The 17,426-nt window shown below is 33.2% G+C and overlaps 1 long non-coding RNA gene across 1 annotated transcript; it reads right to left on the reverse strand.

Annotated features, from left to right (window-relative positions):
- Window positions 1-12,276: 12,276 nt before the first annotated feature.
- LOC141609410 (uncharacterized) lies at window positions 12,277-15,200 on the reverse strand. The gene is made up of 3 exons (XR_012527412.1): window positions 15,087-15,200; window positions 14,024-14,110; window positions 12,277-12,566 (listed from the first exon to the last, which is right to left on the reverse strand). It is a non-coding gene; the product is annotated as an uncharacterized LOC141609410 (long non-coding RNA).
- Between the last annotated feature and the right edge of the window lie 2,226 nt (window positions 15,201-17,426).

Below are 17,426 nucleotides of genomic sequence, written 5' to 3' on the forward strand. Positions count from 1 at the left end.
CCACATTTTGCATTCACCTACTTTATCCCATTTTTTCCACCCATTTTTTAAAAGATTGAATCTTTTCATTCAATTATTTTCCAAAATTGAAAACAAAAATCAAAACCGAGAAAATCATGCTTCTTACCTAATCCTAACCAAAATTATATTCATCAAATTCAACATTCATGCTCGAATAAAATGACCGGTGAACAGGCTAAGTTAGATTCCAACAATTTCAAGTATAAATAATTATGAATTTCCCAACTCAGTCAAAGCTCAAAAAATTGCAATTATTGTTGTTCTAAGAATGATAATAGATTGCGCTCCTAACTCATTCAAAGCTGAGAAATAAGAATGATGAAGAAGAGGGATGGATTATCAATGGATCGGAGGTGATGGCGAATAAGAAGAAGAAAGAAAAATAATGGTGATGAAAAAATGAAATAGGTAAATTAAGTGAAGTGAAGGGTTTAAACTGAACAAAAATGAAGGAGTGACTGGCTAAGCTGGTTGCCCTTCACTCAAGGCAGTATAAGTTAAATGATGACATAAATCGGAATATTATGAGATAATGAATAATTTGGATTATTGTGAGAAGGTCAGTCATAGTTTGGATTATTCTCATCAATTAACCCTATATTTTATGGCACCGCAGAAACGTTATTTTATACATTGCCATGGTCTGGTAATAGAAAACTATTAAATTTAACAAAAAGTCAAACTATGCTAAAAATGGAAGCAACCAAAATTTCGGGGGTTGATTTAGATGAAGACAGATTAATCATGAGTTCCTATAACAAAAACGCAACGAAAGCGTTGTGGCATTTGCTATTTAACTATGTCAGTTGTATACTAACATTCAGAGATATAGTTGGATTATAGAGTTACCGTTCTTATTGTTTTAGCACAATCTACTCTTTTACCGAAATAGTCTTTGACTACTTATCCTTAAAAACTCCATGCAAAATATATAAGACGATATCTTAATTTGGTAAATTATGAAAACTTCTTTATAAACAATGTCCTTCTTGTGGCCTTGATATATTTGGTCTCTATCATCGATGTGACGATGTAAAACGTTAAACTATCGGATGACGTTGTTCTTGAAACTACATAAAGCTTGCCATTAATAAAAATTGGTTTCGGGAGGTAAATTTCAACATGATTTAGTGACTGTCCCTAACTCTTGTTTATTCTTAAGGCGCAGTATTAGAGCCGGCAAACAATGACACGACACCAAAACACGACAAGAGTCCGACACGAAATTAACGGGTTTGGGTTGACATTTAGCGACCCATTTATGTAAGTGGGTCGACACGAACACGACACGAGATTTAATTGGGCTAGGTTTGGGTTGAGCACTCTACACACGAACCCGACACGAATAACCTATTTACTAAATTAATCCCAAGTTTTCTCGATCCTCACATAAATTAACGAGTTAGGGTTGAGATTTGATGACCTATTAATGTAATTGGATCGACACGAACACAACACGAGATTTAATCGGGTCGGGTTTGGGTTGGAGAGTTCGTGGCCCGTTTAAATGTGACACCTGAACCCGACACGACCTGATTTGTTTGTCACGTCTACATAGCATGGCCTAAATGTATATTGTCTCTTTTTAAGAACGAAAAGAATATTTGTATCTGAGGAAGTCATTGCTATCCCCGGGTTCAGTACCTTTTGCCGACTTTGAAACCCGTAAGTATCTTCCCTTCTACTATGAATTTTCCAGGGCGATTGATAATAAGACAGATCCCGTTAGAGAATCCTCTTACGGAGTTAATGTTCCTCTATAATGTAAACGGCATACCACGCTTGGTATAGCATACTATTATTAGTTAATATTAAAAAAAATCATCATGTATACTCTCTCTTCTTCTTAAACTCTCCCACCTTGCTTCTTAGAGGTCAAACTTTTATAACTTTGACCATTACTATATCGAAAATCATGATCAAACTCCCACATTAACAATTGTGTAGAAGCAATACGGAAGATCATTACGAAGAGGAAGAAATTCATTTAGTGTGAAATTCCTAAAAGACATTGAATCTTACTCCCAAAGTCTACACCAACTAAAATACCCGACCAAATCTCGCATAATGAAAACAAAGCGATGCCTAAAAGTAAGGATACCAAATGGGGAATAAGACATGACGAATGTAGGCCTTCTCATACCTGTATTTAATAGAAAAATTACATGCCCCTACTTGTCGCAACTAAAAATTTTCAAAACCGTAATCGCTTCAACTTTGGGAGATCTTAAAATAGTTTCGTTCCATTTAAATGTCATATACTCGTCTATTCTATAACTTTCTCAAATAATTCTGATATTATTTTACCCATATATAACATCCATGGTTGACACGATTTAAAATTCAGTTTGAGTCTAAAACTTTATTTATATTTGCTACATCCAAATCAAATGCGATATAGTTGGACACTTGTGATAGATTTTCCTTTTTGACCAAATTAATTTGCTTTTATTGTAGAGCTAACAATAATTTTTATTCTTATGTAGAAAGCTAACATTTATTTTGAACCAATTACTTATTTATTCTGTTTCTCGTGGTTTTGTAGTATATATGTACCTTGTGTTACAATGCCTAATTGCTAATATTTATTCTGAATAAATAGCTATAATGGAGATTATAAAATTAAAAATGGAACTTGAGATCAACTACTAACAATAGGGTCAAAAACAAGTAAACATTGGCAAAAAAACATCAAGAAGTAATTTAGATATGAGGAAGGTCGGGAGATCATGAAAAATCTCATATTTAGGCTTTATTTCAAAGAAATTGAAATTAGCTTTTGAACAAAATTTCATTTATCTTAATTTTGTTTAAAATATTTGATAGATAAATTATTTACCAAAATAAGAGTAACATGTGAGAAATAAGTTACCTGTTTTTTTTTATTTATTCAATTGATAGATAAATTATTGCCAAATATTTTTGGCTTAATCAATTAAATTATCATCTCTTAATTTTAGTTACCTTTTAAGCTACAATTTTAGGTTTCAGTTAACTTTTCAGTTAGTATGACAAAGTAAATTTAAGATATAGTATAGTTATATTTTACCCCTTTTGAAATCCACATTTTAAAAATTACTCCCTTTTGATTTTTTTTTTTACTAAAATTACTCCCTTAAGTTGCATTTTTCCCTAAAATTGCTTCAAAACATTAATTTAAGTGACTTATTTTCTCTGTTTTTGAACTCTCCCTCCATTTGTCTACATAGTTATACCTTTCAAAGTATAAATTGGCTAAGACACAAACGAAATAAGTTCAAAAATTGGAGTTTTGAAGTAATTTTAGAAAAACATGCAACTTGAGAGTAATTTTAGCAAAAATTTCAAAAGGGAGTAATTTTAAAAATGTGAATTTCAAAAGGGAGTAAAATCTAATTAACTCGATATAGTATATAAATAATGTTTATATTATATTTAATATGCCATATAATTATACATTGTGTATTTTGAGTATCACCCTACTTATATTAGAATAATCTTATTAAAATAAATTTAATCTACTTTTATTAGGATAACTTTATTCAAATGTTAAGAAATCTATTTTATTAGGATAATTCTATTAAATTTGTTTCTAAATCTACCCTTGTTAGGAATTCTAAAAAAATTGGACTCTCTAATACCGCTCGAAAAGTTCCTGCTTTATATATATGTATTGATTATTTTCTCTCCCCCTATAAATTTCACAACTTACAATACTTTATTCTAGTTTATTCCTTGTTTCTTCCCCTTTCTTAATTTTTGTGCCCAAAAAAAAAGGGAAGATAAAAGAAAATTGGAGGGAGTATTTAAAAACAAAAAAAAAAGATTTAATAAGAAAATGTTAAAAAAAATACCCACAAAAGTGGCTTAAACAACACAAGAAATGAAGAAACATATTAATTACAGGTGGGACCCGCACACCACGCCTATTATTTTAGTGCAATGAGCCAAAAAACAATATTTTAGGCGTGTTGGTAAACCACGCTCTATTTTTCTTCTTTATTTGTTACTAGTCCAGATCCCGCGCGAAAGCGCGATTTTTTAGACCGTGTTTTTATAGAGAATTTAACAATTAAATTGATTTTAAAACAAATTTTAATAATGTGTATAGTTGATAAGTAGTAATTAATTAGATGGTCCATTCTTGATTGTTTTTATAAAGAATTTAACAATTAAATTGATTGTACAAAATTTAGCAACTTATAGTTTATAGTTGAGTTAATTAGATTTTACTCTTTTTAAAATCAACTTTTTTACAATTACTCCCTTTTGAAATTATTTCATGAAATTACTCTCTTAAGTTGCATTTTAACCTAAAATTACTTCAAAACTCCAATTATGTGACTTATTTTGCTTGTTGTTTAACTCTTTATTTGTCTACACGGTTATACTTTTCAAAATATAAATTTGCTAATCCACAAACGAAATAAGTTCAAAAACAGACGAAATAAGTCTTTTCAGTTGGAGTTCGAAAGCAATTTTAGGTCAAAATGTAACCTAAGGGAGTAATTTCAAGGAAAAAAAATTCAAAATTGAGTAATTTTAAAAAAGTCAATTTTAAAAAGGAGTAAAATTTAATTAACTCTTTTATAGTTTAATACCAAATTTATTTTTTTATAATAAAAACAATTATAATTTTGAATTTAATTAAAAGATTAGAGTATAATTATAATAAGATTATATTTTATGGAAAAGATAATAGTTTATTAAAAGAAAGTTTTAATTATTTCCTTATTAAAGTTGATGCATTTTGGAGGGAAAAACTAAGAAAATTTTTATTCTCTTAGTAGTAGGGGGATGCGTATTCCCCACACGCTCTATTCCCTCCTTTTCCCTTACTTTTGTTTCCTCCATAAACGAACGCGTTCTTCTGCATGAACCATGATGAACGAACTCCTTGCAAACAATGGAGCACCGTTACTTTTTCGTCCGTTCGTTTGTTCCTAAGAACGCACCTCACAAACCACCATTACTGATGCTCTTATGATTAATTCATAACATCCACATTTTTTGCATCTTATATTTAAAACTTTTCGCATTTATAAAATGTTTATAATAGAATATTGGGTGTGTATTTTCGCAGTACACATTTTCCTCGTTACAGTACACTATTGACAATTTTGCCCTCCTCACTTTCACACCTCTCTTATCTCTCATTGTACTACATAAAAAATAAAAAAAAAACATGTGTACCGTGTCCGTAGTACATCAACCCACCCACCACCAACCGCTAACCACCACCCCTGGCCACCTACCGTACACACAAATTATTCCATTGCCCGCCAACCACCCTTCCTCCTCCTCCTCTAGTCCTCCCCTACACCAACTTCTAACGCCGCCACATCTCTCCGGTCTCCTCCGGCGACGCCGTTGCAGCCTCCCCCTTCCCCTTACCGGTGACATCGTCGCATCCTTCCCTCCCTCACCGGCTGCAATTCCGTCCCCCACCCCCGACGCACCTAACCTCCCCCCCTCTCTCTCTCTCTCTCTTTCTCACCATTGAATCCACAACCACTGTTGTCCCTGCCCCGCCTCCGCCTCCACCACCGACGACCTTCTCACGCCGTCCTCTCCCTAAACCAATAGTTCACCACCATCAACAATGAATCCCTGCAACAATAGTTAGTTCAACAAAAACTAACCCTAAATTAAACAAAAACTTCTAAAAAACATTAATTTGATTAATAAGTATGCGATTAACAAACTAAATATCAGTTTTACATTCAAATTATTGTTATAATTGAAAAAATGTAAGGGGTTGTTTGGTTCACTATGGGAAGATAAAGTTCCTAGGAAGTTAAGTTCATGTGAATTTGTAATTCATGTGAATTGTAAAAATGTTGTTTGGTTGTCATGTGGGAAATGAATTCATGTGGGAAGTTGCACTTACCAGGGGGGGGCTAGGTAAGCAACTTCCTACATTATGCAGGAATTGAAGTTCTTGGGAAGTTCTAATTCCCATGATCGAAATGGGCAACCAAACAACATCATATTTAAGCAATTCATGGGAATTTCTACTTCCCATGATTTAAGAGGGCAACCAAACAACCCCTAATTAATCGTAGGGGCTGTACAATTAGGAATTGGGAGAATTTGGTGTAGAGTTAATTTTTTAACAAAGGGTATGCAAATGGAAAATATCACGCAAAAAGTACTGTATTGAGTAAATTTGTACTGCGAAAATAAATTACGTAGAATATTTATATACTCTAGAATGATTTTTTAAGATGTCACTATTATTGTTTCCTTAAAATGTTTACAAAACTACCTCTTTTAACATTTTATGTAAAACTCCTACTATAAGTGATAAGTCATTTTTACCGCTAATTTAGTGGGAGACATAATAGAAAAAAAAATTAGTGGACCCTTCACCCCATCATGTGAGAGGTCTCTCAATAACGCTATTGAGAGACAGTCTCTCTGAAATTTTTGTATTTTTACCGTATCCAATATTCCAATGGTCCTTACTTTGGCCCTGATTACAAATATGTGGTTGGTGTAACTTTTGGAGTCAATTATTGCATACCTAGAAACCGAGGTACACAAGTGAAATGTGCATATATACCCTTGCCTTAGATCATACATATGCGTAGCTTGAGAACTCAAAAACCACAAAATGATTCCATCCTTCTCAAATGCATCCCCTGTTACAATCCCATCCCCTGTTTCCCTGACACACCCAATCCTTTCTATATAAATAGCTAAAGGATGAGAAGAAAAGTTTTAGAAAATTATAATCTTCTTTTGCATCAAAGAATGTATAACGATCTACAAAAAATATTTCTATATTACGTCTCTGATTTTTGTGCCAAAAATCAGAGGGCACCGTCTTATCTCAGTAGAAAGTTCGATTATACCCAGTCACTGTTAAGGGTCGAATTATTCTATTAGGAAAGCGGAGTCGATTCGGTGCAGTTTTATTGTCAATTCCTTTTTCGTACATACTCAAAATCTAACAGATACATCTCAACATTACAAACTAACATTCCCATGAAAAGTCGTATAATCATTTAAAAATATGTTTTTGAATTGAATCTCCACTTCCGCATGTAAATTCAACTATAACGAATATCAAACAACTCAATAAGACAGATTAAACACTCAATAAAATATCGCCCAACTTCCGTTAATAGCTACAAGTTATTTTATGTAAAATCATATCAAATTCGTTACCCAACTCATGATAATTTCGAATCAAACTGGAACAAACAATTTCGCAATCAATTACAATTAAAACATGCTTAACTAGCGATGTGATACTACGGTTTTCTGCTCCTAGCTTACCCGGTCGAGTAGTTTATACTCGGTCGAGTAAGTTGTCGAGTGCTTTTAAACGGGCTACAAATTGCTAAAATGAATCAGGTATTTGATTAATTAGGGTTTTTGAATTTTTATTTAATCTAAAACATTAATTGCGTAATTGGGAATTTTAAATTAGGAAGACATGACGTTCTATTCATACGAACATGACGATGATGTTTCTGTTGGAACTATGCCCCAGAGCAATCATTATGAAATGTTTTGAACAAACTTCATACAGTGTAATTATTAATGGGGATTAATAATTAGATGGTTTTTTCTTATTATCTTATTAAAGTAATAATACGATGATAAATCCTTGATGAAACTGGTATACTTGACATCATAATGGAGATTATGAATAATGAGAGTCGAGTATTATAAAGTTTAGTCTAAAAGTGTTCCTTTATTAATATAGATAGATAGATATATAGATATAGATGTTATATTTCTTCCGTCTCATTAGTTTGTTTAGCTTTGATTATAAAATCTCTCAAAAATAATAATAAAAAAAGGTAAATAAATGACGGTGACGAATGGGCTACGAACAAAAAATAACCATTTCTAATTTAAAGTCGTCTTGTCTTAAAAATATTCTCACTCCTGGTTATAGAATCTCTCACAAACTAGGTTTTAACCTGTAAAATTCACGGGTCTGCTTTTATGATTTTAGATGTATACACTTAATAATAATAAAGATATACAGATAGCTGATTTACAAAGCTATTATTTTAGAATTATTAACTATACAAATATTGTGTTTATTAGTATAATCAAGACTTAGAAATTTCAAGATAACAATTTGTAGATGACGTTGAGCGAGTGGCGGTTTAGAAGTGGTTTGGAAGGGAGACTGTCCGGTGAGAGCAATGTTGTTAGGATCGGGATTCTACTTTGAATCGATGGGGAGGGTAGGATCGAATCGGTAGAATTGGATCGTAGAATCGTAAGATTCTACAAATTCTACAAATTCATTAAATATAGTTTTTTATTTGATAAAAATATATAATTGAAGTTCGAAACACTTATTTTATACACAAAATATTGATAGTTAATGAGTTTAATATCATTTCGTGAACATATTTCTATAAATTACACGAAATTTGGATTTTACCATGTCATTATATAAAAATATATTTTAATGTGTTTACTATGGAGTCGGATCGAAGGATCGTAAGATCGTAGAATCGTATTATGATCCTACCTCTAGAAAATTTCAAATAACTAGGATCTTAAGATTCTACAAACATGATAGAATCGTAGGATCCGAGATCGGTCAAGCATTTTTGAATCATAAAATCGTAGAATCATAGGATCGAATCGGGATTCTAACAACAATGGGTGAGGGACTCACGATGGTTTGGAGCTTAGAGGAGCTTTGATCAGTCTTGTTCTCAATCTTATTTCCTGCTTATTTTTCGAAGTTTTTAGTTAAAATTTTCAAAAAAAATTCGAGTGTGCCTTATAATATTACCCATCCGCCCCCCTAAATTTTTTCGCCCCCCCCCAGCTTGAATCCTGGCTCCGCCATTGAGTGTAGTTGGAATCATCTTCCTCCTTAGAATTCAAGTTCAACTCAGATCTCTCCCGATCATTTGCATGTTCGATTGTTCAATTAATTGGCCTCAGTTTTTTGTGAATTGTGAAGGATTGAGATGAGTCGGTTGGATGTCTATTTTATAGTGATTCTCTTAGAGTGTTTTGAGAACTGATTAGCTATATTTTTGGGAGGATATCATACATATATATCTCATTCATAATTTATTGTGAAATGATTCCTACTCCCGTTTATTTAGGAATCAGTCATTTTTTTTAATTCCATTAACACTCTCCTCTAGGGCCGAGCAAAACCGGTTATCCGCTCCGGTTTTGCAAACCGGTTTGGATAACCGGTTTTAAAAACTGGTTTTTTCCTAAACCGAATCCGATCCGGATTAATCCGCTTAACCGGTTTTTTCTGAATTTTAAAACCGGATCTCTAAACTAGTTTACCCGCTCTGGTTTTTATAACCGGTTTCAAGAAAGATGTACACTCAAATGCATAGAAACACATAGAAAAAAATTAGGTTACAGGTTTAAAAACGGTCTCCAGTATTGAATTTACGTTATTTTTTTTTTTAGTTTCTAAAAAAAACGGTTTAAAAACCGCTCTCCTGTTTTTAATTTCCTACAACCGAATTGACACGGTTGTCGCAACCCTATCAAAAATAAAACCAACTGGCTCTACTAATGTAGCAGAGGTAAGTCGGGTATCGTATCCACAGGGAGGCGGTCACTGTCTACTCGTTAATTCAGTCTGTCTAAGGTCACAAGATGGGGGGTTTGAGTATTTGAACTAAACTAATAAAAGTAAGGGTAGAGAGAGAATAAAGAGAGAGATGCTAGGATGTCGGGTTATCATGGTATTATACAAATCAGCTAAAGGTAGGTCAGTCGATCTGATGTGAGAAGGGTAAAGGAAATGTCCTTCCGATCCGTTATCCACCCTAAAATAAAACTAGCTTAGCTTCCACCCTCACTAGTGTAGTCTATTGCTCACAACAGTGTTGGAATATGTGTCCTTCGACAATAATGCGATCACAACTGTCGATCATGATGATCACATGTTTAAATCTCATTTTAAGAATACATGTGGGATGTAATAATTTTACAGTCAACTGGTCCACACATATCGGTAATGATTGGCTGACTAGAGTTTGACATTACTGTCATGCGACGGTGGTGATCAGTTGATCCCCTTAGGTCATACCTATAGGGAAATACTCTTAATTGATTATTTAATTAATCGTATGCCGATACGAGTTAATTAATTAAATTGCTTAAAATTGACAGATGATTTTGTGAGTAAAATTAACGTGTCTTATTGTAATTCGATTATATTAGATACGGTCTAAGTAATTGAATTGTTTTATTATTTACATAAAATTATTGTTTACGAAACAATTTGGAATTGAAATTGAATGAATAATTTATTATAAATACAAGACGTTGTAATTTATAATTTGATAAACCGTTTTGGTACAAGTAATTACGAATTACTAGTCGATTTTGTAAATGACATATTTATGAGTATGTTGATTTTTAATATGTTAAAAATACATTACAAATTCACATGTCAAGTAACATGTCACATATGTCACAATTTGACAAATGACAAAATAAAATGGATTCTCCATTTTATGAATGTACCGAAAATAAGGTTGGGAGTATATAGTTTATATTGTGTTGTTTATATTTAAATGGAGACACAATCATAAACTTAGGTTGTAGGCATGCAAGGCTAAACATCTTGAGAAGAACAAACCTAAAACTAGGGTTGCATGCCTAGTCTCTTGTGAAGAGCAAAAATGAAAAATATTGGGCAACCTACCCAAGGCCTTTTTTCGGCCAAAACAAAAGAAAAGAGAAGGAGTTTTCTCCTTTTGATTATTATTCATTCAAAATCTATAATTTCTAGAGTAAGAAAGATATAGACAAAAACTCTCTACTATTTGTGAAAATCCTAGAGAAATAAAACTCACTAATCTCTTCTCCTCTTAACCGAAATAGAGGACAACAAATTAATATTTTGTGTCAAAATTTTAAGTAAGACTAATCCTAATACTAGATCATATTATTTTAGTCTTTAAGAGGTTTCCTTGGGTATATGCTTTTGGGAGAGATTCTAAACTTGAATCTTGTTCATCCATTGTTGGAAAGCTCAAGAACTAACAAGAAGGAGATCTTGTTGGTGCCCATAAAACCGAAATCATATAGTAAGAACAATGATTTCTTCTCTTATCTTATTTATGTTTGCATGCATAAGATCTAGAATTTATTTTATGACTAAATAAATTGATTCATATATGAATATGTAAATTAATGAGATTAATGATTTCTAACAAACAGATCTATTCATTCCAATCTTCCGATTTAGGTCTGAACTTAACCAGATTAACTAATTCAGTTTCATGCATTCAACCAAACGATTATAGTTATATTGTTGATGAGAGTACCCGTGATCTTAATCTTTTGGTTATAGATTTCTTAACCTCTGATAAACAATGGGATGTTTGTAAATTATCCAATTTAGTAAGCAACGATATTGTCAATCAATTACTAACATTCCACTGCCACATAATGATATTCCGGATACGCTCCTTTGGGGGTTATCCGTAGATGGAAATTTTTCTACAAAAACAGCAACATGGTTAACACAAGGTTTGTTCGATTAAAGTTTTGAAAAATGTGAGTTTCACTAGATTTGGAAACGGAATATTCCTCCAAAGTTAAAATTTTTCCTTTAGAAAGCCTGTATTGATGGCCTTCCAACGAAAGACAGACTTCTTAAAAGTCATATTAATGTCCAACCTAATTGTGTTTTGTGCAACCATCATGTTGGAAACAAAGATTATTTATTTTACGAATGTCCTTTGATTGGTTCTGTTATCCAAGACATGAATATTAGTAGCTTTAACATTTTCTTGTCGAATTATAATAATATTACAAGTCAAAGTTTTGTTATGAAACTAAATTATCTCAAAGACTTAATTCCAAAAGATGAAGGTGGAATGTATGGTTTTTTAGAAATGACATTATCTTTAACAATGTTCATTTCAATATCAGCAAAATTATTATTTTATGTAATAATAGCATTAAGATGTGAAATGAGACTAGACATAAGGATCTCAACAACCCTGAAAAAGACAAGTCAACTAGAATTGATTATAGTAAGGAAGAAATCTGGTGGGAGAAACCTAGAAACGATTTCCTAAAGCTAAATTTTGACGGTTCGAGAATAGAAGGCAATTAAGCTTCTCACGGATTTATTCTTGGGCTCCTTCCCAAAAGGCCTCGTACTATTATATTTTGTAGATACTTATAAAGATGATCTTCCATCTTTATTCTACCAATGTGGGACATGGTGTGACACCCTCAAATATTGCGGAAAAGTAAACACGTAATTCTACAGAAAAACTGACAGGATATGTTTGTAATAGGTTCAATTGGGTAAAAACCTGTAATTTTTAAAACCTGAACCTGTTATAAAGATATCCAAAAGGGAAGGTGTCAAACATGCAAGGTCCAAAATAAATCTCATGAATGAAACATCGCTAAAGTCGCGAAACAAAGTTATACAAACCAAATATGAGAAAGGGAGACATATGTCCCTAAAATGTATGTGACATAAAAAGGGTTTAAGGGTCACAATGAAATAAAACCAGTCTAGGTCCCAAGGTTACTTTGCTCGCTAGCTCGTCCATGTACCCCATATATGCATCACCTACCTGTCATTCGCATTTTATACAAATACGAAAGCCACAGTCAGTGGGGAGTAACTCCGAGTTCTCCCAGCCACGAAATGTCATAATTAATATAACATGTAAACATAAGAATATGAATACGAATCACACAATGCCTTAGCATATAGATGCTAGACAATCGTGCTTATCATGTGAACAACAATATAACGACACATAGTCCTAGCATGTGAATACTAGACCGACTCATACTACACTATCATGTGAATCACATAACATCCAGGAATCCAAACTCTATCAACCATAGCCGGCTTGCATCTCACCTTCTATGATTCATAGAATCACCATACAAGAAAGGGCAATATATCAAAGACAGGCATAAGTTCTTAGTACCGTCAATAGTCACTTTGTAACTCGAGTCTATACCACGAGGTAGGGAAGGTAATCGAACCGGTATCTTGGCTCAGCGGTTACTATTAAGAAAACATGGCCAAGAGACAACACAACCCTAGCCTAAAATCTGCGCAGACCTAGACATGCCGATACACACCACCGCACCCAAGACTCACAACTTTTTTTTAAAACAAAGTGAAGTGAGTACCCTAAGGACACCACCGAAGGGTTGGCTAGTACTTAACTGACCCCATACTATCAAAATAAGTACCCGAGGTCATGCCCCAACTTGGATAAACATCCACTAGTCGGGAACACAAAGGCTATCAAGCGGTGAACATATACTACTCGGAGACTATAAAGACCTATCTATGATGAAGGCCGAAATACTCACCTAGGACCTAGTCACAGCTAGTCCCAGCTTGAATACTTTAGCCCACACCACACACGACTCACCACACAAGTCAATTAAGACTCCCACTTAACCATAAGAGGGCAAAAAGTCCCACTTACCAACATAAATGCTAACATTCTATCATGTGAAAGGCTATATAAATGTCTATTTACAGCATACAATCCAACAGTTCCTCAATAAGAATTCAATACTAACTTCCAATTCTAGCAATTTTAACAATATTAAAGGCTTTAGGGGAATCTAAGGCCATTACTACAAAATAAGAAGCTATTTAAATTCAACTAACTAAATAAGAAGCTATTTAAATTCAACTAATTACACATGTGAAATAGAGATATAATAAATGGCCTAAAACAAGAAAAAGGCCGATTATCTAATTCATTCAAAATTTCATCCAACCGAATTTTTACCCGCAACCCCTGCGACAGTGCGGGTTAAATTGCGGCGACCAATCACACAATTGACGACATCGAATCACCAAAGGGACCAAGGCTCGATTTCCGGCATAATCATCCAACATTACAATTATCGCTATATTATTCTCATGCTATTTCTAATTTCTATCATGTGAAAAACGAAAGTAACACATTATCAATCCCTAAACACTTAACAAACAACAAGCACAACATTAACTACTAATGTGACATTAATTCGTCGAGTAACTCGGAATAGTTACCTTAAGCTAGCAAAGAGACAAGCAATAAACTTGAGAAAGCTTCTAAAACCCAAAATTACTCTTCATCTTCAACCCCATATGAGTCACCTAAAATAATTATGTGAAAGGACGATATTAACGAATTATCTTTATATAAAATATGAGACGTAAATTAATTTAATTATATTTTAAATAAACCAAACTAGCGTCAAAACAATTTATAGATACGGCCCAAACTCGCGACTTAGCCAGGCCACTGCCTAGGCCACGGCCAGGCCACAGCTAGGCCACTGCCAGCTGCTGCTAGGCTATAACAGGCCACGGCCAGGCTACAGCAGCCCACGGCCAGGCCGCTGCTAGGCCAACCTTATAAAAGTCACTCTCGTCCCAAACATTAATTCAATCTCAACTCTCTACCCCATCTCTCTCATTACTCCGTCCTATAATATAATACTCCATAGTAACCAGATTTCCATCTCAAATTCAATATCGATATTGTCAAATATTCCATTAAAGGAATTGCTCAAAATTTAGAGTATAACTCCAAGCTACTCACCCACGAGTCGAGGTCAAAGGAAAAGACAAATAAAATAAATACAATACAAAACTACTACAATTTTCCATATAACTCACTATTGGCTAAAACACCTTGCCAATTCAATAAATTCCTTACAATTTGTCTCGACCTCCGTCAAATACGGAGTATCATTCTCCAAATAAGATCAACTTCCCGTTTCCTAAGAATCAAACGTGACTACACTAACAAATACAATTACGCCAATCTGTCATTCTATCATCTTTAGTGCAATAAAGCCCATGTCATCCAAAAGTACAACTATAAAATGTTTCACAAACGAACACAACTCACTCACAAAAGAAATCTGAAATCTCTACGCTAAACGACATAGGAAACTAATCCAGCCCATCTCACGAAGAAAATTAAGTTAGAAAATTAAGTACAACTATAACAAGTCATCGCCTTATAAAATTTTAAGCACAAACCATCAATTGGGGAACAATTAGCACATAAATCATACAACCTCGAACAATAATAATATTAATAGGACCGGTAGAATCGTGTTACCTTAAACGCCCCTTATTCTTCGAATAAATGGTCCACAAGGCACGAGTCTCACCCCGGGTCTTCGAATCCTTCATAAAAGGGCAAGAAAACGGAATAAAGAAGCTAAAAGACGACACTTTTATAAGACGGCGAAAGACGAAACCACTACAAAAAGGAGACTTTCTTACCTTAAAATAACGAGGAAGGAAAGGGGAAGAGAATGGTACAAAAATTACGGAATTTGGTCGAGAAATGGACCGGGATCTGAGGTTTTTGCGATCAAAAAAAATGGTGATGGAGCCGTGTTGTTCTTGCTGCTGCGTAAAAACAAAGAAGGGGAAGTGAAGGGGGGGGGGGGGGGGACGTGGGATAATAATAATAATAATAATAATAATAATAATAATAATAATAATAATAATAATAATAATAAATGACGAGCTTGCTTGCCTGCTATATATTATACGTACGTTACTTCATCGTTAAGTAATTTCGTTCGTTTTTAAAACCGTCTCGAGTTAATAAAAATCGGTTTTTAGTAAAAGTTTCAGTAATAAAACGGAATTAATAATAAATAAATTTAATGAGTGAAAATAAAATAAACTCAGCTATTTAACTAAAATAATACGAAATTAGCTCGAATCTGAATTATTAGAGATTTTAACTAAATTAGCGGCTTTTAAAGATATTTGCTAATTTAGCGGAACAAACTCGAAATAGCTAACTGATCCGTCTGGAGCCCACTTAGCTCGACTTCGATAAGGGACTTAGAAAGAAACAAAAAGTTATTAAATAAATAAAACTATTTACATGAACCCATAAAAAGTCAACTAAACAAACTCGAGCTAACTTTTAAAAGAACTTATTAACGATTATTAAATTTAACGTAACGAATTATAATGAAATTAATTAATTAGCTGAGAAAATAAATATATAAATCGTTAACGAACGAAATTAAATATAAAGTAGCAATTAAAAGAATTTTATCCAACTTAATAAAATACGGGGTGTTACAATCACCCCATCTTTTTAAAAAGTTTCGTCCTCGAAACTTGAAAGTATAAATAAAAAGTTATGAAAATAAAACTGAAATTGAAATCGGTAACTAAAACATTTAAAAGGTTACTTATCGTAAGAACTAAAATTCTTTCAAAAGTTTCAAATAAAATTTTCCTACAGAACCAGACTCTCATCAGAGGAACGGAAGTGTTCTCGTTACGTATTCAAGAACATCACATTCCAAATCAAAGACAAGGTCAAAAGGCAAATTATTTGTATAAGTCAAAATCAAAATACCTTCAAAAACATTAATGAAGAGTTTTCAAAAATATAAGCCTCATTCATGGAACGGAAATGCTCTTGTCGTGCACACAAGAACGCTAACTTTCCAAGTCAGAGACAAATTTAAAACAAAAACTATTCGCCGACAATCGTAGAACAAGTTATCAAACGTTTCCAATAACTAGTTCTAACATCCGATCAACGTTAAAATCAAAATAAGAGAAAGGTAATCTTCTCAAATGTTCTTTTGCAAAAAGCCAAAGTAGAAATAAAGGTTTCACCTTTAAACTAAAAGGGGAGTTAAATTCCGGAAATATAATATTAAACTTTGACAAAGAAGTCATAAATAGATCAAGGTTAATAGAAATTGGATAAAATTTAAAGAAATTTCGGGTCTAGTAATTAAAATTACGATAAATGAGTTTATATTCAAGGAAGGGATAGGGAACTAAATCAAATTTTCATTTTCAAGTCTTCAAAAATAGGTTAGGTTTGCAGAAGTGACATAAACTTTTAAGAATGAATCGAAACTGGTAGCTTGAAAGTTTAGAAGTTGTACAAAAAGGAAAGTAACTTAGATAGCATAAAAACAAAGTATGTTAAGAGAGCTCAAACTTAACCAACAAAAGAGGTATGATGAACTTCCTAGGGATAAGAATTGAAGTCAAATTTACAAGGATGTCAAAGATAGAGTTTCACAAGATACGAGTGTCAAACTTAAAGGAGGAGCAAGATGAAGCGAGGAAAGGAGGTATGAACGGTAACGCTTATGAACAAGGAGAAAGGGAAATTAGACAACAAGGAAACTTAAGCAACATGTCAGAGTGTGAGACTAAAAGAGTCGAATCATAAAGATAACTAGTTAACAACCAGTAAGAGATATTAGAATTAGGGAGGTATTCAAGACAAGGAAATAACGAGTAAACTTTTATACTTAAGAATCAAATCCAACCAAGGTTAACACCCCACAAGAAAGAGTGCTATCAAATGGCGTTAAGGGATGATTAGCAAGGGTGAAAGGACAAGTTGGGAGGATACAAATGTAACTTCCTAGGAAGAAGAATAGAGAGTTTAGAAGAAGGA

Source organism: Silene latifolia, chromosome 10, assembly GCF_048544455.1.
Source record: "Silene latifolia isolate original U9 population chromosome 10, ASM4854445v1, whole genome shotgun sequence".
In the NCBI taxonomy this organism is placed as follows: domain Eukaryota; kingdom Viridiplantae; phylum Streptophyta; class Magnoliopsida; order Caryophyllales; family Caryophyllaceae; genus Silene; species Silene latifolia.